General features: G+C 35.5%; 1 long non-coding RNA gene across 1 annotated transcript; it reads right to left on the bottom strand.

Moving 5' to 3' along the window:
* On the bottom strand, nucleotides 1-22574 carry LOC107181423. The gene is made up of 3 exons (XR_001512124.1): nucleotides 22341-22574; nucleotides 8499-8535; nucleotides 1-1644 (listed from the first exon to the last, which is right to left on the bottom strand). It is a non-coding gene; the product is annotated as an uncharacterized LOC107181423 (long non-coding RNA).
* Between the last annotated feature and the right edge of the window lie 2352 nt (nucleotides 22575-24926).

Here is a 24926-nt window from a genome sequence, read left to right as displayed (position 1 = left end):
TCAATTCATAAAACAGTTTATTAAAGGCCAAATGGGTTTACAGTACATAACAGGATGGGGTGGCAGGAGCCTTAAACTACACATACAACAGAAATCAAATTACCTACCTGAGGTTCTCAGAGCAGGTTTTTTTTTTACTTCTGTAGTCTTACCTATTTTTTTAAAGAATCCTAGAAAAACTTTCAGCAGTCATATTTTCTCATCATTTAGAAGATAAAGAAAATGTACACATTCCAAAAAGAAAGAGGGGTGAACCAAAGGCACAATAGGTTCTGAGTATAAAATATAACCAATAAGCTCTGCTTCCGCTCTGGTTTTTTAATTTTTCTGTGCATGTACTCTGCTGGGGGTTAGGAGTGTGGAATGTGGGAGGGGAAGTCATGACACAAAATGACTGGCTTAGAGCCAGTGTGAGAAAGGGAATTTTTGATTCTCTAAAAAATTTATTATTACACCTTTAATCTTTCTGTGCTATTTAAACTTTCCTTTTTAAAAAGTAGGCAAATTTTATTGAGAATTTGGGATGTTTTATGGGTACTCAGCCAGGTACTACGTATAAGTATCCAAATTAAGAGTGCAGGCTCTGCAATCAGCTTGTCTTGGTTCAAATACTGGTCCTAGACCTGGTTGCACAAATCTAGGCAAGATAGCTTCTCTGCCTCAATGACGTTAAAAAAATGGGCTAGCACTTATAGAACAGTTATAAGGATTTTTTAAAAATGTGTGTAAAAGAGCTTACAACAGTAGCTGCCACATAGGAAGTGTTTTGTAATTGTCTCTCACACACAAGTACACATGCGCAGAGATCTTTGAAATAGAATGTCATGTTCAGATTAATATGCCAATTCTCCATTTGTGATGGAGAAATGAAATAGCCTCGTTTTATTCCATTTTCATTCCCACACCTAGAATCTCATCTGTATTGTATGCTAGTCCATCTTTGTGTTCCAGGGTCTGGCACAGTATTTATTACATTAGTATGTAATAAACATAAAACTTAATCCTATAACTTAAAAATTACCTATCAACCCAATCAAGGTGATATTAAGACCTATATATCTCACAATTTTACTCTTACTTGACTGTGTAGAATGCAAATGTAACCTGGCAGAAACTTTGAAGCTTTTTAAAAGTTTTTCTATGGATATAATGAGGGACAAAATTAAAACTCAACTGAAGTATTTTTTAACAAAGGAGTTGAGCACCAACCAACAAAAATTGGCACTTCATACACTGCAATGAAGGTTCTGAGTACTTCTGAATAGAGGAAAAGCTCCATGTTGGTTGGGACTCCACAATATTGAAAACCACACCTAATGGGGGCAAGACTTTCTGAAGTGCAGAATAAACAAGCTTCCCATCATTACTAATATGGAACAATTCGTTTTAATATACATAATAGTCTTTCTTCAAAAAAGACATCTCACTTACCTGAAATTTCCTAAAAACATTAAAGACAGATGGAAGGCTTAGCTGGTAATTTCCATGAACTCAGTTCTTTTCCTCTGACTGTAGTGGAGTTGACACGACAAAGCAGGTTTAGGAATGCTAGAAATGAATTCCTACTTGCCCTTGCATTCTTCTTATTCATTTTCCCCAAAATTTCTGCAATGGTTGGCTTCCATTCAGCATCAGTCACGAAATCTTGAAGGTCAGACACAGTAAACAGGGAAGGACATAAAATTAAGTGATATGGGTGTAGCTCTGAGTCTCACAACTTTAATAGGGATGAGTCATACCTTAAAGTATGTGGAAATTGCATGTTCTGTCCCTTAGTGAAATTTAGCTTAGTTAAGGCTAAAGGTATTAGTTTGCTATAGCCTAAAATTTTGTTTGTTCTTTTAATGTTGAGTGAAAAATAATGTAATTCACATAAAAGCCCGGCAGAGGTTGATAAATAAAGTATGAGTCTGCATCTTTGATTTATTTGCAGTATAGTGTGTAAAAGAAAAAACAATTCTAATAAAAGAAATACAATATAATGACAAAATTTTAAAAAGTGATTTTCTAATTTGTCAAATTTGAAATACATATTACTTAAATCAAGAAAAAAGGAAGTGAACTGATCTGACTAGCATTAGTACAAATTATAAATTAAAAGATAAGGCTTGCCCTGGCCAAATGGTTGGAGCATTGTCTCACACCAAAAAGGTTGGAGGTCCGATTCCTGGTCAGGGCACATACCTAGGTTTGAGTTTCAAACCCCAGTCAGGGCACATTCAGGAGGCAACCAATTGATGTTTCTCTCTCTAAAAACAAAAACAAAAAAACACACAATAAAAATATATCCTTGGGTAAAAAAAGTTAAAAAAAATAGGGCTTATTCCATTCAATTGCTTTCTTATAGGAAATCAGCATTAAAATTAACTTAGTAAGAGAGAAGAAAAATATGGATTCAGGTGAAATTAAGAACCAGGAAATGTCTTTATCCTTTGCAAAATCATACACTTAAAGCCAAAGTTTCCTACATTTCAAATAGTTAGCAAACAGAATTATTTGCTTCCTATAAATCATTAAATAGGTTTGCTGTGCTCAGACACTGACACTTCAAACCTTTTGACACCCAAATGTGACAGAAGCAGAGTACAACTTTGAGAATGGAAATGAAAGTAGCTAGATGAGGGGAACTCTAAGGCTGTGAAAATTTTTTTTAGGGGAATAGAAGAAAAAACCATTGGTAAGCCATAAGAGTTTAAGCAATTATCTTTGTTGAATGGTCCTGGATTCCAAATGACACATTCTTCCTCAATGTACCCACTCCATCACTGGGCTCAGCAGTCCACACTGCAGACCATTTAAAAATGTGCTCTTTGCAATAATCATTATCTATTTTTAGCAGCTAGAAAGGCAAAACAAAGTTAGCGTATAAAACTACCTTTAGGAATTAGGGAAGAATACTAATTTATGAACGATGAACCCAATGACTATACACAAGTTTTTTAGAAAGTATAATGAACACATCCAGTCCTGAGGTGTTTTTAAACACACACACACACACACACTCTCTCTCTCACCCTAGCTCAGTTGGTTAGAGCATCGTCCTGGTACACCAAGATTGCAGGTTCAACCCCCAATCAGGGCACATACAAGAACCAACTAATGAATGCATAAATAAGTAGAACAGCAAATCAATGTTTCTCTCTCCCCATAACATCAATAAATTAAAAATTTTTTAAACCTCAAAATGTCGCCCTAACCGGTTTGACTCAGTGGACAGAGCGTCGGCCTGCGGACTCAAGGGTCCCAGGTTTGAGTCTGGTCAAGGGCATGTACCTTGGTTGTGGGCACATACCCAGTAGGGAGTGTGCAGGAGGCAGCTGATCGATGTTTCTCTCTCTTCTATGTTTCTAACTCTCTATTCCTCTCCCTTCCTCTCTGTAAAAAATCAATAAAATATATATTTTTTAAAAATCTCAAAATGTCTGTTTTTGAAAGTATGGTCAAAGTACCTTCTTTCCTCTCCAAAACTTACATTTTTCTGATTGACAGACATTCCATAAGTGTAAGGAATACAAAATAAAATTAGGTGTTCAGTAAAGAGGAAGGAGAGGCAGTGACCCTACTTATACAGCCCAAATAAATAACATTGAGCTAGATATGCCTTCCATTCCAGGAAAATCCACGGATGAAAATCAGACAAAGCAACTGCTCCTAATTCGATTCTAATAGCAAAAGGTAAAAGGGACTTATGTTCCCTACTCTTTACTTTATAAAGGAAATCAAAGCAAAATTCAGTTTAAGAAAGAAACAGAATTGCTTTTTAGGATGACCTGGAAAAACAAAACAAAATACCACCACACCTGAGAAATTAAGTAAACTGAGATTGAGAACAAGCTGTGTGAATATTGTGCTCAGTGCTGTAGTTTGCAGTAAAAAGAAAAAAACAACATTGAAAGGGAAGACAACATGTTTAGTTAAGTTTCTTTTCAAACCAAGACACTGCTTAAAGCTAATCAATGTAGCAAGAGCACTTGTGTTAAACTGGTATCTGTAAATCAGGCAAAAATAAAATAGTCATTGAGTTGATATGCATTATGGATTAGATTTGCTAAACTGAGACAGTTTCCAACAACAGACTTTTGCCAATAGATATCCTGGTTCTTAGCATTTTGTTGTTTTAACAGCCAACAATTCTTAAGTTTCAAGGTTTGTATTTTGAAACTGATCGTTCTCCAGTCTTGTTATGAATTTTCATGGTAAATCTTACCTTTGAGGTCAGTTGTGACTCTTGTACTTTTAATGTTGGTACTTCAAATCCTGTAATCTAATCTAATCTAATCTAATCTAATCTAATCACAGCTTCACTGCTATCTCAACTGCCCCTATGGGCTCAAAGTGGATGGGGGGAGGGGGATGTAGCGACGAAATTCTGAGAAATGTAATCATTATACCTGTTCTATTATACCAGTTGAAGAGCCTAACCTCATGATCTGGAGAATTATATTTTGCTTCTCTTTATACCTGGTTTATAAAAAGTTGACCACTGAAAATGAGAAAAAGCGAAGGTCCTAGAGCTAGTTCTCATAGCTATTTTCATCATTTATTTGAAGTAAACTTCAAGAGTATCAGCTATCCCATATATAATCTCTCATTCCAAAGTTAAATTACTTTGAGCTATTCATGTGTTCTCTCATGGTGTAAAAATAATCAAGGACAACATGATAATAGTGATATACCTCTGGCCTACAACAAACTCAGATACATTTAAAAGTATTTGCAAGGTTTTCTAAAATATAATTTCAAATGTATAAAGTGAGTGTCACATTATTTAAACCCAATATTCAGGGTCCCTGACTGAGGTGGGCTCAATAACCCACCTTTGAAAAAAAAAAAAATTCACACTTGACTCACATTTTGAGTGCAGCCCCTGGCTTTGTCCCAATACTCCTGCTCAGTTCGGAACTTAGGGACAAAGCCAAAAGAAAACCTGAACCTGTAGGACAAGCCTTAACACTGAGGCAACATACTCACCAACTACAAAGAGATTGCAATCTCTCCCAACTTGGTGATACTGTGGACACAGTAGTAAAGGGTCAGATGTAAACTGTGTTCACAAAATTGAGATTTCTGCAGCCTCAGCTCATGCTAATGCAGTGATTCTCAGCCTGTGGGTCGCAACCCTTTTGGTGGTCGAATGACCCTTTCACAGGGGTCACCTAAGACCATCTGCATATTAGATATTTACATTACAATTCATAACAGTAGCAACATTACAGTTATGATGTAGCCACGAAAATAATTTTATGGTTGGGTCACAACACGAGGAACTGTATTTAAAGGGCCAGAAGGTTGAGAACCACTGTGCTAATGCAGTTAAAGGATTATAATAAAATGTTAGGAGTATTTTAGTTGTGAAATGTGTATCAGGAGAATAAGGAGCCAGAAAAAAAATCTTGAGTATATAATTCCAATTTTTTTTTTTAACATATACTTTCATGACAACCTAAAAGCCATTCAAATGCCCGTCTTGAAGCCTTATCCTCTCCATTGGCTGAAGATGGTGAAGGTGATAAGATTCATTTTTATTTATAGATTTTTTTTCTTTTGAAGATGCTCTTGCCCTCAGACTGAATGCCATTTCTGCCACCTGGATACAGAGCATCTGCTGCAAATTTGCACCTCCCTCCAGGCTGGCTTCCCATTCTTCTCCAACTTCATGCTAAGAAATGAAACACTTATTTCATGTTAGTTGTAACTGAGCCACACAGGAAACAAATCACACTGCAAATTACTTCTTTACATCATCTCCTGCCTCCCTAATGACGACCCCACTAAATTCCCTGCAACCTCTTCTCTATTTTCTTTTCTTTTTTTTTTTTTGAGAAAAGTACCTTCCCTGTGTAATTCTCTTCTCCCAATATTTGTGAGCTTTCCCTGCTCATATATATGATTTTAGAGGGGGAGAAAGGGAGAGGGATAAAAACATCAATGAGAAAGACACATTGATCAGCTGCCTCCTGTACACCCCCCACTGGGATTGAGCCTGCAACCTGGGCATGTGCCCTAAAGGGAATTAAATCGGGGAACTCTTGGTTCATGGGTTGACACTCAAACACTGAGCAACACCAACCGGGCCGGCTCACTTCCTTAGGAAAAGACATTGAGCAAAGCTCCTGGAAATTTTTTGGGGGAAAATCAGTATCTAGCCGAAACCGGTTTGGCTCAGTGGATAGAGCGTCGGCTTGCGGACTGAAAGGTCCCAGGTTCGGTTCTGGTCAGGGGCATGTACCTGGGTTGCGGGCACATCCCCAGTAGGAGATGTGCAGGAGGCAGCTGATGATGTTTCTCTCTCATTGATGTTTCTAACTATCTCTCTCCCTTCCTCTTTGTGAAAAATCAATAAAATATATTAAAAAAAATCAGTATCTAGAGGCAGATCTGTAGTAAAAGTAAATATTACTTTTCATATAAATGATCATCTAAAGCAGTGGTTCTCAACCTGTGGGTCACGACCCCTTTGGGGGTCGAATGACCCTTTCACAGGGGTCACCTAAGTCCATTGGAAAACACATATATAATATATAGTATATAATAACATATTATTTTTGTGATTAATCACTATGCTTTAATTATGTTCAATTTGTAACAATGAAAATACATCCTGCATATCAGATATTTACATTACGATTCATAACAGTAGCAACGAAATTAATATTATGGTTGGGGGTCACCACATGAGGAACTGTATTAAAGGGTCGCGGCATTAGGAAGGTTGAGAACCACTGATCTAAAGGGTGTTATTAGAGAGGCTGCAAACGGTTTATTTGATTAGCATCCTCTTCCTTACCTTCTTGACTTTGGTTCCAAGAGTGAACCTTAGAAGTCATGGTCACTGGCAGATTGTGAGGGACAATGAATGGAGTTTACTTTTGAGAAGGTGACTCCACCTTCCTCTTAGGTAGATGTGGCACAGTAACGAGAGCTGCTGTGGTTTCATGAGCCAAAGGAGATAAACTTCTAACTCAACATCAAAGAAAAAATATATCCCAAATGTACCATGAGATTTTTTCATTATTAAATTATTCAGTGGATTAACGGTTCTACCTGATACCTTGGGTAAATTACCAATCTGATCTTGGCTAAATTAGTTTACTACAAAGGAGACGTAAAAGTAGAATTTTTAAAAATATATTCTTTTTCTAAATTGCCATCAGAGCCCATTTTTAAAGATTGACTATCAAAACAAAGTAAAAAGAGAGAACATATATTATGTATATGCAGAAACTTGTGTTCTCACTCACTCTGCAGAAAAGAACCTTGTCTTTTTCAGTCATTCACTACCAAGGTCTACTCCAAGTAAATGAAGTTTAAGCGAACTTTAGCTCCAAGTAAAAAAAAAAAAACACTGCAAAATCTTGTTTGCAGAGAATGTTTGACAGAAAAATTAGTGTTAACATTTTTGATGTTACTAAATTAACTTTAAAAAATAAAAATGAGTGGCATATCTTGCTTCTCTATTAAAATGAAGACTTTTTAAAGCAACTTTATGAAGCAAATAAAGGAATACATCACCTCCAAGGTTTTCTGGTCTTCTACAGCTTCTAGTCACAGAAAAGAATTTATAAGGACATGCAATACTTAACTTGGCACACCAAGCTCAGATACATGGTAGACATGATATAGGGTTTATATCCAATGAGGGTGAGAAAACATTTGGGACAAAGCAGTAGTAAGGCCTGATTCTGATAAATGTAAAATGTGTTTTAGCCCTGGCCAGTGGTTCAGTTGGTTGGGCATCAATCATCCTGTACACCAAAAGGCTGCCAGTTTGGTTCCCAGCTGTGGGCTCAACCTCCAGTAGAGGGCGTATAGGAGGCAGCCAATCAATGTTTCCTATCATATTGATGTTTTTCTCCCTTTCCTTTCCTCTAAAATAAAAAAAAAATCAATAAAAATATTTTAAAATAAATCAATTTTAAATAAGTAAAGTGTGCTTTAGGTTAGTATTTGCAATTCACTTTACAATTAAGTAATTCAAATCCTTCATAAAATTTCACACAGAGGGAAAATACTTACAAGTCCTCAGTATTTCCTAAAACAATAACATAAAACCCCAGAACTCGGTTGGGCTCAGTGGATAGAGCATCGGCTTGCGGACTGAAGGGTCCCAGGTTCGATTCCGGCCAAGGGCATGTACCTGGGTTGTGGGCACATCCCCAGTGGGAGATGTGCAGGAGGCAGCTGATCGATGTTTCTCTCTCATCGATATTTCTAGCTCTCTATCTCTCTCCCTTTCTCTCTGTGACAAATCAATAAAATATATTAAAAAAAATAATAAAAAATAACATAAAACCAAGTTTTTTGACTTTAAGGATTAAGAGAATTAATGCTATGCTTATAAACTTAAATAGAAGCAAAATATTCATAATTGTTTTGGCAAAACCTATACCACTTAATTTGTTTTGTAAATAATTTTCAGAGTGAATATGGCAAGTATGCAACTAAAGAGATTTGATAAACTTAATGTTAGAAAATGTTTCATATTATATATTTTTTACCTATATCCTTCTTCAAGTCTGAATACTCCAATATATGCTAGTGAGAAAAAAAAAATCAAAATTAGCATTAGCACAAGGATTTTTAGGTAATACTACAAATAGAACCACCAGGAAAAAAAGGCCAGAATAAAAAACCTCAAAAATGTGACTGAATGAGAAACCCTTGAGACATACAAAACTAAACTGTATTACTTACCAAACCTCTACACCATCTCCTAATAAATATCCAGAAAAAAAAATGTGGGAGATCTAAAATGTATCATAAATGAGCAGAGACAGAACACTTTAATAGCCCTCCGCCTTATTGATGTAATTCAAAATCAAATTTTGACATGATATATATAGGTCAATGAAGTATAATTATTTTGACATCTTTTATAAAATTTCTAAACTGATGACTAAATCTCCCGTTTTCTGCTCCCAAGGATACGAAAATCCTTTAAAAAGGAAGAGTCGAGCTCAGGCCAGTGTTCTTGGTAGTTAGTGTTGGCCCTTACCATTGAGGGCCAACACTAAGGAAAGGTTGGGGATTAGATTTCTGGCTCCATGCCCCAGGTTGGAGTGCATACAGGAGGCAACCAGTTGATGTGTCTCTCTGACATTGATGTTTCTCTCTCTCTGAGAAGCAATGGGAAAAATATCCAAATGTAAGGTGGTACTTCTCTGCATGCCTAGGATATTAATTTTTTTTTGGTTAATCTTCACCAGAGGGTATTTTTCCCCATTGGAAGGGAGGCAGAGAGAGAAAAAAACAAAACAAAACATCAATGTGAGAGACGCATCTACTGGTTGCCTCTGGCATGTGCCCAGACTACAGGTGGAGAGCGAACTGCAACCTAGGTAGGTGCACTTGACCGGAAATCAAACCCACTAACCCTTGATTGTGCAGGCCAATGCTCTAACCACTGACTGATGCTGGCCAGGGCAGAAATATTACTATTAATATTAGAAAGAGATGGAAAGCAGTATGTATGCCATTATATACAGGGAGGGACAAAAGTAGGATTACAGTTGTTTGAATGGAAACTAATACAATGCAAGAATGAACTCTGTGTTTTGCATACACACAACTGTAAACCTACTTTTGTCCCACCCTGTATAAAGTGCATCTGCATGCTAAATGATGGGTGCATTGAGTTTGCTGTATGCCATTATATACAGGGAGGGACAAAAGTAGGTTTACAGTTGTTTGAATGGAAACTAATACAACAATGCAAGAATGAACTCTGTGTTTTGCATACACACAACTGTAAACCTACTTTTGTCCCACCCTGTATAAAGTGCATCTGCATGCTAAATGATGGGTGCATTGAGTTTGCTGTACAAAATGACCAGGTTATCTCTGGCTGGTGTGGCTCAGATGGTTGGAGTATCGTCCTGTTGTACCAGAAGGCTGCTGGTTGGATTCCCAGTCAAGACACATGCCTAGGTTATGGGTTTGATTCCATTTGGGAGGCAACCAATTGGTTTCTCCTAGCAATGTCTCTTTCTCTCTCTCCCCCCTCTTCCTTCTCTCTAAAATCAATAAAAACATTTTAAAAAGTGACCAGGTTATGCTTAACAAGTATAAAAACTTCTTTTATCCCTTTCACCCACAAAACTAAAGCTTTTATATATCTAAAGAAGCAAACATAACCAAAAAATGTGAAAAATTGTCTATGATGCTAAGAGCAGAGCAATTGAAGCATACAATAGCAAATTATATATACAAATTTAAGCCTCATATTCTAAAATCAACCTTTGTCCTTTTTAGCTTATAACCCAGAAATCCCTTAAGAAAATGCTTTGACTCTAGCTCAAAAAGCTAAATATGTATTCCTAGATAAGGATAAAAATGGAGAAAAGTAGTTAGTTCTAATATCTGTTTTATTACAAACTAGTTGTACAACTTTGGCTGTCACTCAACCTTTCTGGGTCTGTTTTTCCTTTGGTAAAATAGGATTTCTACTACCTAAGTGGTTACTATGAATATTAAAGAATATAAAACACCTAACTTCATGTGGCTGGCACACAGTAGAAGCTCAATACATGGGGGATTGGACTACATCAAGTCAAATCAAGCCTTTTGCCCTGGCCAGTGTGGCTCAGTTGGCTGGGAATCATCCTGTACACTGAAAGGTTGTCAGTTCAATTCCAGGTTTCAGGATCAACCCTGGGTAGGGGGCATGTAGTATGAGGCAGCCAACTCATGTTTCTCACCCCCCCTCTCCCCCCCAAAAAAATCAATTTAAAAATATGTATCAAGAAGCCTTTTTTCATATTTTAACTTCCCCTGGAAGAGAAAGCTAGAACACAGAATTCACAAGGCAGGTCTAACAGGCTCTGACTAAGGGAGTTTAGCACCATAATTACAGTAAAAGAACTTTTGAAACAATTTCACCCACAGTATGAATTGGACTTTCATATCAGTAACATGGACAGACATACACCACACAAACATTATTGTGGTACCTTTGTTTTCAAAAATAGGACAGCATGTATCCACCTGTGTAATTTTTAGGCCAGAACTGGCCAAGTAGGTTGTTTTTTTCTGTTTAGTTTGTGTACTCTCATTAAGTGGGCTTTTGACAACTGTGAAACAAGAGACTGCTCTGCAACAGTCCAAAGCAGAGAATCTTCTCAAGTTCCCTTTGTGTCACTAGCTGCAGCCTCAAAACCTGACTACAAACTCTCATATCCAAATGAGTAACTCTGACCCTCCTGCATTTTCCACTTACAGATTTTATTAGCCACAGCATCTGAATATGGTTCAGTAGAATTTTGTGTCAAACTGCCACTTAAGTAATTCCAAACACTCCTTGAGGTGGGCCACTGATTAAAGTCTAGAAATCATTTTATACATAGCAATTTTACCATGCATACATTCCTGTTATTTCATGATGTCACATTCCAATCATGTCTATTAGGAAAATGGACTAATCTTCCAAAGAAACAGCTAGGAAGTAATGGGTTAAAGCAAGGTGAATAAAGGCAGTATAACTTTCCAAAGCCTCACAATTAAGGTTTAAATACAATCACAGTCAGATTGGGAAAAGAAAGAAAAGGTGTGGAAGATACCAGGCAAGTATATGAAATCTCAAATTTCAATAATCTAGATTTGACATTAAGATGTAATAACGTTGGTGTCTGTGTGATAATTATTATAGCAAGTGTGTAGGACAAATATAAAAGAGATTAAGTAGGAAAATTGGAAAGGGTTGTAATAATCTAAGAGTTGACTTGTAAGGCATACAGCAACATTTCCTAACCTGTACATCTTGGATTGGGAGACACATCAAGCTAATTTCAGTACCTAGAACATCATCTAGCATAAAGGTGGCTAAAACTGTCTAAATCTGAATGTTAATGCTATTGTAATAAGATATAATTCACTTTAAAAGTATTGTTGAATTTCTAACATCTTTTAATGTAAGTTTTTCAATCAATTAAAGTACTAAAGTTCAGCAGTTTTATACTGGTTCCAAGTCATTCATTAAGATTAGGAATTGCCACCCTAAAATAGATTATGACTAGAGAAATTAAGGAGGAAACGACATAGAAAAAAATCGTATGACTTAATTAACAGAAAATCCAACAGAAATACTAAGACTGCAACCTGTAGGATTAAGAGATGCTCCCAAAACACCTAATTTTTTCATAGCTATGTCTATAAGGTTTTGTTCCCTGTGCCAGATGTTCCCCCTATTTCTCCCCAGTGCCAGGAATAGATGTAGGCACTAAACCTTTGTTAAATGAACACATGCTGGTAACTGATTTTTAATATTATGAAGTCTCATGTGATCTGGAGGCCCATAAAATTAGAGCAAAATACTACAGTCAGAAATGATTTGGGAGGATATAAAACCCAGTAACCCTAATAGTGGTTGAAATTCCTAGATGGATAAAAGACTTGGGAAAGGGGTGTCACAGAGGACTAGGAAATACACAGAATTGTAAATCAAACAGAGCCGGAAAAGCTAGAAGTTTTGAAGGTTTACTCAATTGTGTCAAAAATAACAAAAAGATCAAGGACATCAGGAGAAAAAAGGCAATCAAATGACTTGAAGATCATTGCAACCAGTAGCATACTGAACAACAATTAAAATGCTTTCCAATTAAGAATCTTCTAGGCAGAAAAACAGCTAGATGGAACCCCAAAGCTACTGAGGACATCTTGGTTTGGAATTCTGAAATTGGTCTTGGTGCTGAGTATAACCAGAGCCAGCCTGACTTTGATTAATACCTTCCAGGCCACTAAGGCAGGCCCAGTTCTGATGTTGTCCAACTGTTCATTCACCAACTGTGTGTGTGTATGCATGTGTGCACACAGAGTTAATAGGCAATCAGTATGCCATTCAGGTTTGCTTATGCATACTTTGCTTCTTTCCCCAGGAATTCAAGTTGAGTGAAAAACTATCAGGAAATACTAATAAGTTCTGGTTCTGCTCTATCTTTATTCTATGACCCTAGCCTATGTAAAACATGTGAGTAATGAAATAAGATAGAAACAGCAATACTCCACTTCTAAAACATATACAAAGATAATAAAGAGTAATCATAAAAGTGTAAAAAAGAGATAAATCAACACTACACAAAGCCAGGGTTATATATGCATCCAGCATATTTCAAGACCTTCCATTAGCTACTTCAAAGACATAAAACAAAGCCAGTGAAGGTACAAAACAAGGCAACTAAGAAGTATTTACAAAAATAAAATGGTTTTTACCTTTAAAGAGTAAGAACTCCAATCTGAAAAGAAAATTAGACAATAAAACTAAATTCCGTGTAAAATCATGGTTGCAGGTAAACTACCACAGCCTGGCTCCATTTTATTAAGTCATTTAAAAGAAATCCTAAAACACACTAACTAGATGTTTTAAAACCAGTAAAAGGAAATCTCAAATCACATGTAAACTTGTGACAAATATCACAAGTACAAAAAAGAGTAATTTGAAGAAAGTGTAAACAGGTTTAAGAAGGGCATTGTTCAATTAACAGAGGCTACACTGATAGCACATTTCTATACAAAAGGGAAGTCTAAGCTATTCAGAGGCTATCATTAATCTTCCTATTACAAATGATCCTTCTGCTCTTATTTCTCTAAAACTAGTTCTTAGCCCCACCAATAGTTGTAAGCTCGGAAACTACTAGTCTAGCCAAACAGTTAGTAATAAACCAGTTATCCAGTATTTCAAAGATGCCTAATGTCATGTACCTGATAAGACGGCATAGAGCAAGTAAAATCCAGAAGGAAGTAGAGGGGTGGCTAAATATGAGCTCTGGTATCACACCCATCCAGGTTTAATACCAGATTTGCCACTTCTAGTTAGGAGGCCTTGAACCAAAGTATCTCTATCTTGGTTTCCACATTTGCATGTATTTCACGGAGTTAGTAAATACGTTTAAATAACTTAAGGCAATGACATCCCATTGGAAATACTATTAGTTCTCCCATCAAATGAGACTGAAATTAAAACCAGCTCAACATGTTAACCTCAGTTCTTCTCTTGCTGACCAAAAGTTCCAGCTGGCAGTTATAGGCCTTCGAACTTTTTTTAGGAAAGCAGACTGCCAGGTGCAGCACCTCATTTGGATGTCCCTGGTCTTGGAAGCTTGACTACTCTACATTCTCCTACAAATGGACCATGAGAGCTTGTTTGGAGGTTCTAACAGAGGAGCGCAGCTACTCGTATACCCTTGATCGAAGACCTATCCTCTGGAGGGAAGGTTGTCCTCTTTGACTGAGGGCGCAGCTTTGGGAGAGAGGCATCTGGATTGGTAAGGGGACACACGCCTAGCCAGCCGGATCAGCCAAATCAACCCTGGCGATCAATGGGGTGACAGATGCTGCAGCTAGATGGGCCTCGCATCTTAAAACTTTTTTAAAAAGAAAATGTTCATGGATATAAAACAATACAGATGAAGTCATGAAAGGCTACCCACTTGGTTAAAATACGTATTCTTTTTTTTAAAAAAAATATTTTATTGATTTTTTACAGAGAGGAAGGGAGAGGTATAGAGAGTTAGAAACATCGATGAGAGAGAGAAACATCGACCAGCTGCCTCCTGCACACCCCTACTGGGGATGTGCCCACAACCCAGGTACATGCCCTTGACCGGAATCGAACCTGGGACCTTTCAGTCCTCCAGCCGACGCTCTATCCACAGAGCCAAACCGGTTACGGCAAAACATGTATTCTTTTGAGACGCGTAGTCCTGGGATTTGTGGGGTTTTTTTTTGAAGAGCTATTACCATCCATCTTTCCTTTCTAAATTATACCAGCAGTTTACTCCTATCAAAAATATTAATGTCCTATGACACTGCAGACAAAAAATGTAGTATCAGACACTAACCAGTTTTGTAAGACATAATGGAAAATGAAATGTCTTGGACTCATAAGAAATTTTTATGAGGTATAGGGAATGGAGAAAAAAGTTATGTTTAGTAAATCTATTCCATTTGAATAAAGCAACATGTGTATGTCAGGAAGGGAAAAAAATGTTTTAAAAAACTGCTCATTAATCCAACCTTGCCTGGGGGTTTCTCAGTAAAGGCTTAAAGTTTTCAGTAATGAAAAAATAGATAAAAATATAAGGAAACCTACCTTGACATTTGTTCTTTTAGATGCATAGTCACTCAACCTTTATTTTTAAATATTTTCTTTAACTTAAATTTGAACTGCATAGGTGAAAATTATCAAAATCAAGATATATATACATACATACCCATTCAGTGTACACTAAACTTAATTTTAGTTAGTTAAGAAAATCATAGTTTATATTTTATAAACTCGTTTGCTCTCTAGAAGTAATCTAAATCATACGTATTAGTCATGTATTCTGATTATAACAGTATTTTATTAGGAGCCAGAATACTTTTCAAACTCCCAACGGTGTTTCTAGAAGTTGGTTTTGGTGCTTATCATTACTATTTATAAATCTTTAAGGATAATGATCATAATTTACTAATTTTGTATTTCTAACTCCTGAAACATAAATCACTCCATGGTTGTGAAATTAAGAAATGACATATAAATCTTTGGTGTTAGGTATGGACTAAATGTAACCTTTTCAATAAGTAGCTGGCTTTTAGCTATCTAAATTTGGTTAATGATGTAAAAGATCAATCATTTTAATAATATTCCTTCCTAAGTATTAATAGGTTGATCAAGATATTACTGTACTTTCTGAAAAGAAACAAAGTTAACTGCTTTTATAACACTTCTCAAGGACAAAACCCAGGATGGGAGTTTTCTGTAATTCCTACTATCATACTGAAAGCTCACACTGGACAAATCAACTAGCAACTGTCATAAACATTTATCACTGCTTTTCCAAATTACAATAAAAATACTAAAACTGCTATACAAATGTTGTTTAAAAGAGCAATAGTGACTTTTTAGGAAGTATTGGCTAGTCATATTAATGTAATATTTCACATCATTAATAATCTCCAATTAGGTCACGGTTTGATTCCCGCTAAGGGCACATGCCTGGGTTGTGGGCTCAATCCCCAGTAGGGGTAACACAGGAGGCAGCTGATCAATGATTTTATCTCATCACTGATGTTTCTATCTCTCTCTCTTACTCTCTGAAATAAATAAAAGTATATTTTTAGCCTGGCCAGCGCAATTGAGCGTCAACCTATGAGGTCAAGGTTCAATTCCTGGTCATGGCATATGCCGGGACTGTGGGCTTGATCTCCAGTGTGGGGCGTGTGGGAGGCAGCTAATCAATGATTCTGTCTCATCATTGATGTTTCTCTCTCTTTCTCCCTCTCCTTTCCTCTCTGAAACCAATAAAAATATATTTTAAAGTATGTGGTTTTCTTAAAAAATAATCTCTATCTGGCAAACATTTAGTCCACACAGAACAAAACCAACCTTGTGAAAAGTTTATTAAGGAGATAGCCTAGTTTTCTTAGAGCCAGACTAAGTTATAGAACCAAAGAAATGATCTGAGAGCTTAGGCATGGTAAATAGTAAGCCTTCAGCTTCTCCCTAATATGTGTCACATTATTGTCACAGTGACCTTAAATTCAGAACTGATGAGTAATGAGAATTCCTGATTCTACTTTGAAATGCCCACTATTGAATATACCTTGAGTAATCTAAAGCATTATTTTATTTTTAAAGAATGTCTCAAGACCACCTTTCTTTCTGACTCAGGGAAAATAACACTTTCTCTAAGAGTGCATAAGGAGAGTGGGTTCTTCACACCCCCAAGTTTATGGCTAAACATAATGGTTTCTTTATGTGTAATTCTGCATCTTGCGCACGTACACACACACACGCACACGCACACGCAGGTCTGATAAGTGAAACTCTTCTACTATATCCTTGAAATATGTAGAAGAGCTGAAATCAAATATTAAATGAGAAGGCTTAACAAACCAACACTTTAAAAAATGCTTCAACACTAATATAGACAGACTCGGAAATGAAGATAAATTTGAGTTTTGTGAATAAAATATGTGGAATTAAAATTTTTAAATTTTTAAGTCATTTGGAACGTGGCACCCCTTTCCAAATCAAGTATAGGCTTACTTGGTAAAAAATAGAAAAGGCTGTCTTAAGAGACCAAAATTCAATATTTGGGCCTACATTTTTATAAACGAACAATGAAAGAAAAACAAATGACAATTGAACTATCAATGTAACACACACAAAACACTTTAATTTAGAACAAAACTATTCTACTCAATTCAAATTAGGTCGGCTTTATTTCAGGCATAACAAAGAGCTTTAAAGTAAACATAAAATTTAACATTTAATTCTAACCTCATATTAATTAGGCCTATTTCTAATCCAATAATTGAGAGTGTACATATACTTGAGGCAGAACAGGTTTTAAAGTCTGGTTTTGCCACTTTATAAATATTATATAACAAATGACTTAACTCAATTTCTGAGTTCTTCATATGTAAAATAGGGACAATACCACCTACCTTACAGGGTTGATTACACAATACACAGAATGTAAAGCAGTTCCTTATCACAGTGCCTGGTACAGAGGACTCACAGCATAGTTAGTATATGTATTAACCTACCATTGGCAAACAGCAGAGTATATGTTTTCCATACGTCATCTATATTTTTATTTTTCAAATTTAAAGTTTTAGAATGGGAAATCAGATAGTTTATCAGTTTTCAGGGACTACCTTCTAGCTCTTTTATATAAAAATGGATATACCTGCTATTTCTATTCTTCAACATTTCCCATCTTTTTATCTGTTATTTTTAAGTTATTTAATGATATTCTTCCTTAATGTGCTCTAATTAATGAATATTAACTTTTTTTTGCAAAGAGATTTCAAAAAACCCACATGGGTATTTTTAGTAACCTATTAACTTTTTTGAGCTTGCAGTAGCTATTTTAATCTTTTATGACTTTTGTTGTAATTTGTTTTCTGATCCAATGCCTAAGTAAACATGCCATGACGTTTTCTCAGTGACCTGAATTTGGGCTTTTTCCTTCCTACTGTTATTTTCCACCAATTCCCTGAAACTGTTAAAGCCTGTTTTTCTAAATTTCATTTTCTTGCAGATTATGCTCCTACCTTTTCCTTGGGATCCTAAACACTAGTAACCTTTGAGGTGGCCTTTACCAAAATTTTACTTCATCTAGATCCAACTAGACTACCTTGATCTATCTGTACCTTTCCTACCAAGGTCTACTTTCTGAAATTCCCCCCAAACATGAAATAATCAACCTATAACCTAGTCATGAACATTGGTATCACTAGGAGCTTGTGGGAAATGCAGGCTCTTGCCTCACCTCAAATTATTTGAATCAGAATCTTTTTTTAAAAACAGAATCTCCCAGAAGTTATTTCAAAATTATTTTGGATCCGCCACCCCTATTTTAGAAAGTCAAATAGAAATGACATTATAACTAACAAACATAATACCTACATTACTCTTCATGATTTAATAAGTTCAATAACAATATTTATTGTTGGTTGTAGATCAAATTGTATATAACTTATAGTCAAATACGATTAACCTGGTAAGGTTCTACTTAACAGGAAGCATGAAAAGTTTCAGTATGACAAGACAATATTAACCATGTAGTTGAATAAAAAACTGTTCTTGCCCTGGCCAATTTGGAATGTGGACCCAAGCGTCGGGGCTTATCAGTAAAGGGCACATACCTCGGTTGCAGGTTCAATCCCGGCCTGGGTTGAGAGTATCCGGAGGCAACCAGTCCATGTGTAGACACATTTATGTTTCTCTCCACGCCCCACCCCAGCTCCACCCCACCCCTTCCACTCTCTCTAAAGATCAATGGAAAAAATATCCTCAGGTGAAGATTAAGGAAACAAACACCCCCCGCCCCCCCCCACCCCTTCCACTCTCTCTAAAGATCAAAGGAAAAAATATCCTCAGGTGAAGATTAAGGAAACAAACACCCCCCGCCCCCCCCCACCCCTTCCACTCTCTCTAAAGATCAAAGGAAAAAATATCCTCAGGTGAAGATTAAGGAAACAAACACCCCCCGCCCCCCCCCACCCCTTCCACTCTCTCTAAAGATCAATGGAAAAAATATCCTCAGGTGAAGATTAAGGAAACAAACACCCCCCGCCCCCAACTCTTCTTGTTTATATTAGTTTTTTAAGAAAATGTCTATACATGATCATGATTTCAGTCGTAAATTTCAAGTCTAAATTAATAGAAATGTGATTTTCATAGCTATAGGCAAAAGATATTCCCTTATGTGAATATAATGCACCTCACAGGAAAATACCTAATAAAATCTTACTTCTAAAAATTAACTAAGTAAATTCAGGGCTTTAGGTAGAGCAAAAACACACCAATAGAGCCCAAGTTTAAAATCTTTGTCAGAAGCAAGCCGCCTTTATTTTTGGAAAAAATACACCACAAATCTGTGAGCTGCTCCATCTCCAGCTCTACCAACACCTAAAGATGCCCAAGTTTAGATTTCTGTTAGAATATTCCTTCCTGTCTCAGTGAGTGACCTTTGATTTGGGGAGAACAGGAAAATAACAAAAACAGTACTCTTTCTGGAAAATACTGGCCTAGGCAAATATTTTGTCTACTCTTATTTTAAAACAATAATCACTTTTTCTTCTCCATAGCTCTCTTTTATTTAACAGTCTTCATTCAAAAAAACAAGTAGACTATGTTATTACCCCTTATGAAGAGTTCCTTTAATTTGCTTATAAATCATTAGGTTCCTATTACTTTCCTCCTTAATCTTTGTTATTTGGTACAGTCTGCAAAGAAATGGGCACATTACTTCAAGTAGATTTCCATTCTAAATTGTAGGACTTCTACTCTTTAGAGTAAGCAGTGGTCAGCAAACTGCGGATCGCGAGCCACATGCGGCTCGCTGGCCCCTTGAGTGTAGCTCTTCCACAAAATACCGACTTCTGCGCATGGGCCACAAAGTTTCAATCGCACTGTACCTGCGCGCCCGCACGTGGTATTTTGTGGAAGAGCCACACTCAAGGGGCCAGAGAGCTACATGTGGCTTGCGAGCCGCAGTTTGCTGACCACAGGACTAAAAGAACCAAGAACACCCCAAGGAAAAGAAGTAAAAACAAAAGCTATTGTATTAGGCCTATCTTCAGGAGAATGGGAATCAGAATGAAAAGAGAAACCTTCATAAAATTTACTCTAAGAAACAAAGAGGGGGCTCTCTCTATATGGTACTTCTTACACATCGAAGTTATTACTGCCTAGTGCATTCAAACACAGCCTTCCTCAAATATTCCTTTATCACCTCCTTCACTTGCTGGCATGTCATGTCAATTGGTCAAGAACACTGGGGCAATAAAATGCTTACTGAAAGCATCATACAAATGTTTCCCTCTGCCCTCCTCTGTATGTTTTCTAGGATCATTTCTAATGTGGAAATGCCACAATTTCATCAGAAAAATGTTATTGGCAGCCTGTCATGCCAAAGCCAACATCCCTATCGGTAGACCCAGCTCTAAACTCCAATAAAGCTATTTCCTGACACTTTAATAAACGCCCTTGATGTCAGTCCTTTTAGTCCTATTTCTTTACTGCCTTTCATGGAACAGGTGCCCGAATGAGTACTAAATCTGGAGAGGAAATCCATTTGACTTCAAATGTCTCAATTACAGAACTACTGAATTTGATTTGTATAATGAAACCCATCACACACCACCCAAAATCACCAACACAACATTTTGAACATGTTAAATTTTATTAAAAATATTTAACATTGTACAAATATTCCAATACAGTTATGGTACCTGAACGCTGTACCAAAAGCATAATTTTTATTAAGCTGCTGATTAAATGTTCTTATAAATGTTTCTATTTTAATATTCTTGTGGTACTGAAATTTTTGCAGGAGCTTTCAGGTCAATTATAGAAATAGCCTTGTAATATAGTGCTAAACATCGTAATAGGCATCATTCAAGTACAGATGAACAGGCTACAGAAGTCCCTTTTGTCCAAATGACAAATCAAGATAGGATGTTCATGGGATCCTGACAAAGTTACTACATAAAATGAAAGCCCTTATTTATATTTGATGAATGTATGTTTTCCCCCATAATGCTTCATTCTTTTCTGGTCCTATGAAATGTATTTTGTTGTTAGTGTATAAAGCACAAAAATTTGCACTGCATTTTCGTTAACTTCTACGAACTGCTCAGAACTACTTGAGTGTTCCTACTACTTACTATAAAACTTCCCAAGAGCACATTAAGTGCAATCTTAAAGTTTTATACTCTGATCTTTTCTACCACTGATACATGTATAAAATGTGTCAGAAGAGAACAAGTACCTTAACATAATGACACAATCACTAAAATTCTTCAAGTATTTCACTGCAGTGATGTTCAGCTAGTCTACAACAAGCTTAGAGATAGGGGTTTACATTCATGACACCAACTAGCACATGTTTAACACCTAGGAGATTCTTCCTGGACTGATACACCCAACCAACAAAGAAGGCATAAGAATAGTGAGGAGGTTCTTCAGGCATGAAAATCCAAAATTATTTTCAATTAGTGCTTATGTTATATTACATTTTTAGATGGTATGGTCAGAAATGCCTATTCAATTTGATTTCCTCAATTTATACTTTACCTTCATGGAATCCTCTAATGAGTATGATTTTAATCTTTAGCACTAATCTAAAAATTGACTCTTAATTCTACCAATATCTACTAATGCTACCAGCTTTCCTGAGTTTCAGATGAAACACAAGTTGCTGATTAATTTGTGTTTCGCTATGTTCAATGACATAATAATTTACCTATGTATTTTCCTCTTGACAAAAAGTTGTTATATCAAATGTATCTTTATACTGAACTACTTTTTTTCAAATTGCTAAAACTTTTAAGTTTCATTTTACAATATTAAGGTTTCTTTTGGAGGGTTTTAAAAAAATTATTTCTCTTAGTGTTTAACACCTCCATTCTATCAACATCATCCTATTTTTACTAATATTAGTTTGCAATAAACATCCCTTAAGATGCATTATATGCTAATATACCAAATAAAAATGTAAATGTAATGAAGATATTGGATTGTTTGAAATCACAGTAAAATAAAGCAAATTTATTGTCTCACCAAGAGACATTATTTAGAATCCATCTTACAAAGTGTCTATTCTGATCACTTAAAATAATACCCTGAGTATTCCATTTATTCATACTGTAGGCCTTTCCTGCTCATCTACCAATTTGAGAATAAAGAGCATGAAGTACTTATTATATGTTCCTATTAAGAACGAAATTATTTAAAGTCTTATTTTTCTATAAGGCCAACATAAATGCCCACTTATAGGATATGGGCATTCTCCCACACTTAATGCCCCACTACTAATAAAAAAAAAAATAGGAAAAAAAAAAGTTCTTACCAACAATTCCACTGGTTATCGTCCCCAGCGAACCCCACCTAGCAAGTCGACATCATGACATGTCAGGTCAGGGCAGCCTCAACCTCGCTTCCCTGATAGTCAGGTGATAAAAGGAAGGAGTTAAAACAGGAAAAGTATACTTGCAGATTTCTGGATAACATCTGAAAATGATTAAAAAACAAAAACAAAACAAAAAACCCAGAGCTTCTGGTAACCTCTAAATAAAAAAAAATATATATATATATGTATACACATTTTAAAAGAAAACTTTTCTATAAAGATTAACAGTAACTACTTCAAATTAAAAATTATATTTAAATTACCGGCCCATACTTTAGGTATGCAATATTTTTAAAACTTCGTGTTTGCATCTCAAAGATAAGAACTAATCAACAAACTTCTATGCAAAAGTAAACATGACTGGTTAACGGATTTGTCAATCTGGATTCTCTAGTCAGTTATCCACTCCACTTGCTTACTCTGAACAACTAAGTTAACAGAAGCTCTCATTCTTAGAGGAACATAAACACACTTATAAATCCAGTGCACTCTTTCTATAAGGCTTTTTCATAGCTCCTCAGTTAAGAGATCCACATAATAAACGACATCACTAGTATTACTATTTCTTCCACATTACTTTGATTGATTATAATGGATAGCTCAGTATAATAAAATTATCTTTGGAAAATCAAACCAGCAAATTTTAACATAATTAGGAGTCTTTAAAATTGACAATAGCCTTATAGCAAGTATTTACTGGAAGGGTTTGGTTTTACAAATAATACACAATTAATAAAACATAGGTATGATTATCCAAATGGGCAGGAGGCAAATGATGTAATGAGTTTCAAGAATATTATATGGCTTTTCGCTAGGAATAGAATTTTATATCCCTTCTCTTTTGGAATTTAAAATATATAATTTATGTTGATGCATTCTGACCTTTTTAAAAAAGAGGGTTCACCTAAGTCAGATTTCAAAGTCAAGTGAGAGAAAAATTATTTATTAACAGAAAGCATTGGGCTTTCTTATGCAGAATAACCACAGGAACTAAAAAAACCTGAAAAATTATGAACTCTTTTGTTTAAAAAAACTAACTTCAGAACCATAGTAACTTAATTTCCATATTAATTGACCAAATGTGGATTTATTAAAAATCTGGCAACTTATTAGAACATTTTGCTTTTAAAAAATTAAAACAATGTCTCATACATACATTTAAGCAACTGCTATAAATGAGTGATCAAATAAAAATTAGCATTCCATTATGGGGAGGGGGTATATATATGCCAATCTCAGGAGGGTAACTACAAAGACGTCTATCTCATTATAAAGTAAAAACTTCCTAACACACATTAATATAGCAGGCTTATAAATAAAACCAAATGAATTAGGTTGGGGAACAAAAAGATGACAGGAGATAGAAAATCAAATTTCCCAGAACTCATCATTTGTGCCTATTAAAAACAACAATGAAAGCAAATCTAGAATAAAGACCTTCCTCAATGGATATTTTTCAGATTTAGATATTAGATTATTAGATTTCTGTGAAAAGTTAAGCTCTGAATCTATTTTTTCTGAATGCTGCTCCAGCAATAGTTTATAAAGACAAGGTAAAAGCTCTAAAGTGAGACTTAATGTTTATAAAGTTTCATTTTACTGCTAAACGGACATAAAAATCCTATAAAACAATATTAGAGGAACATTTCTATAGATATATATTTTAATTGGTGAGAATAAAATGTAACTTGCAATCAAAGAAAGGATTTGTTATAGAACCCAAGTTTTGTTCTTATGTTTTTGCTGGGGCTTTATATTTTAGGATGGGTGGGGGAAGCATCACTTTATTCCAAAGTCCTAATTCCCTTCATGGTAACTATATAGCTGGTACCACCTAATTTTTAAGAAATACAAACAACTCAAATTTTACTTTTAGACCCTTTCTTCTTTAGAAAAATCAGGGTTTTATTCAAGTCTAATTTAGATTTATAATGAGCTTCAAGTTGTATTTTCAAAGTTTAAAAGCAGTAGTTAAAGGATTTTCGGTGTCTTTACTTTTATACATGGGCATTAAAATACATCAACACAACTGGATCTCTACATAGCTTTATCAAATACATACCCATGCTGACCTGAAACTACTCTAAAACAGACCACATATATAATTCCTTTATCAGTTTATAAAAAAAATAGGAACATTAGTAAGGCCAGTTTACTTACTGTACTATGTAATAAGTACACGTTTAAAGAGAAATAAGATATACTTTCATCAAGAAATATTTTATTTGAAACCCAAAATATAATCTAATCAAACTTGTAAAAAATTAAGTGGCTTATAATTTTGAAATCTAGTGCTACTGTTATAATAGACACCAAATAGAAACAAAACACAAAATAAGGTGTGTTGTTTTTAATTATTCCCCAATGGCTTGTTTTTATAATTTAAAAACAGATCCACCTAAGAACAAAACGGAAGGGAAAATTTTGCAATAATTTGAAATCCTGCACTGTAAAGTTTGGACTTTTTTGTTCCTCTTATTCTCAAGCAAAAAGGCCATTACAATAAATCAGAATTTAAAGGAAACA

This window comes from Myotis davidii, unplaced genomic scaffold (genome assembly GCF_000327345.1).
Source record: "Myotis davidii unplaced genomic scaffold, ASM32734v1 scaffold149, whole genome shotgun sequence".
In the NCBI taxonomy this organism is placed as follows: domain Eukaryota; kingdom Metazoa; phylum Chordata; class Mammalia; order Chiroptera; family Vespertilionidae; genus Myotis; species Myotis davidii.
Note: the sequence above shows the minus strand (reverse complement) of the source record. Positions and strands in the feature narration are given on the sequence as shown.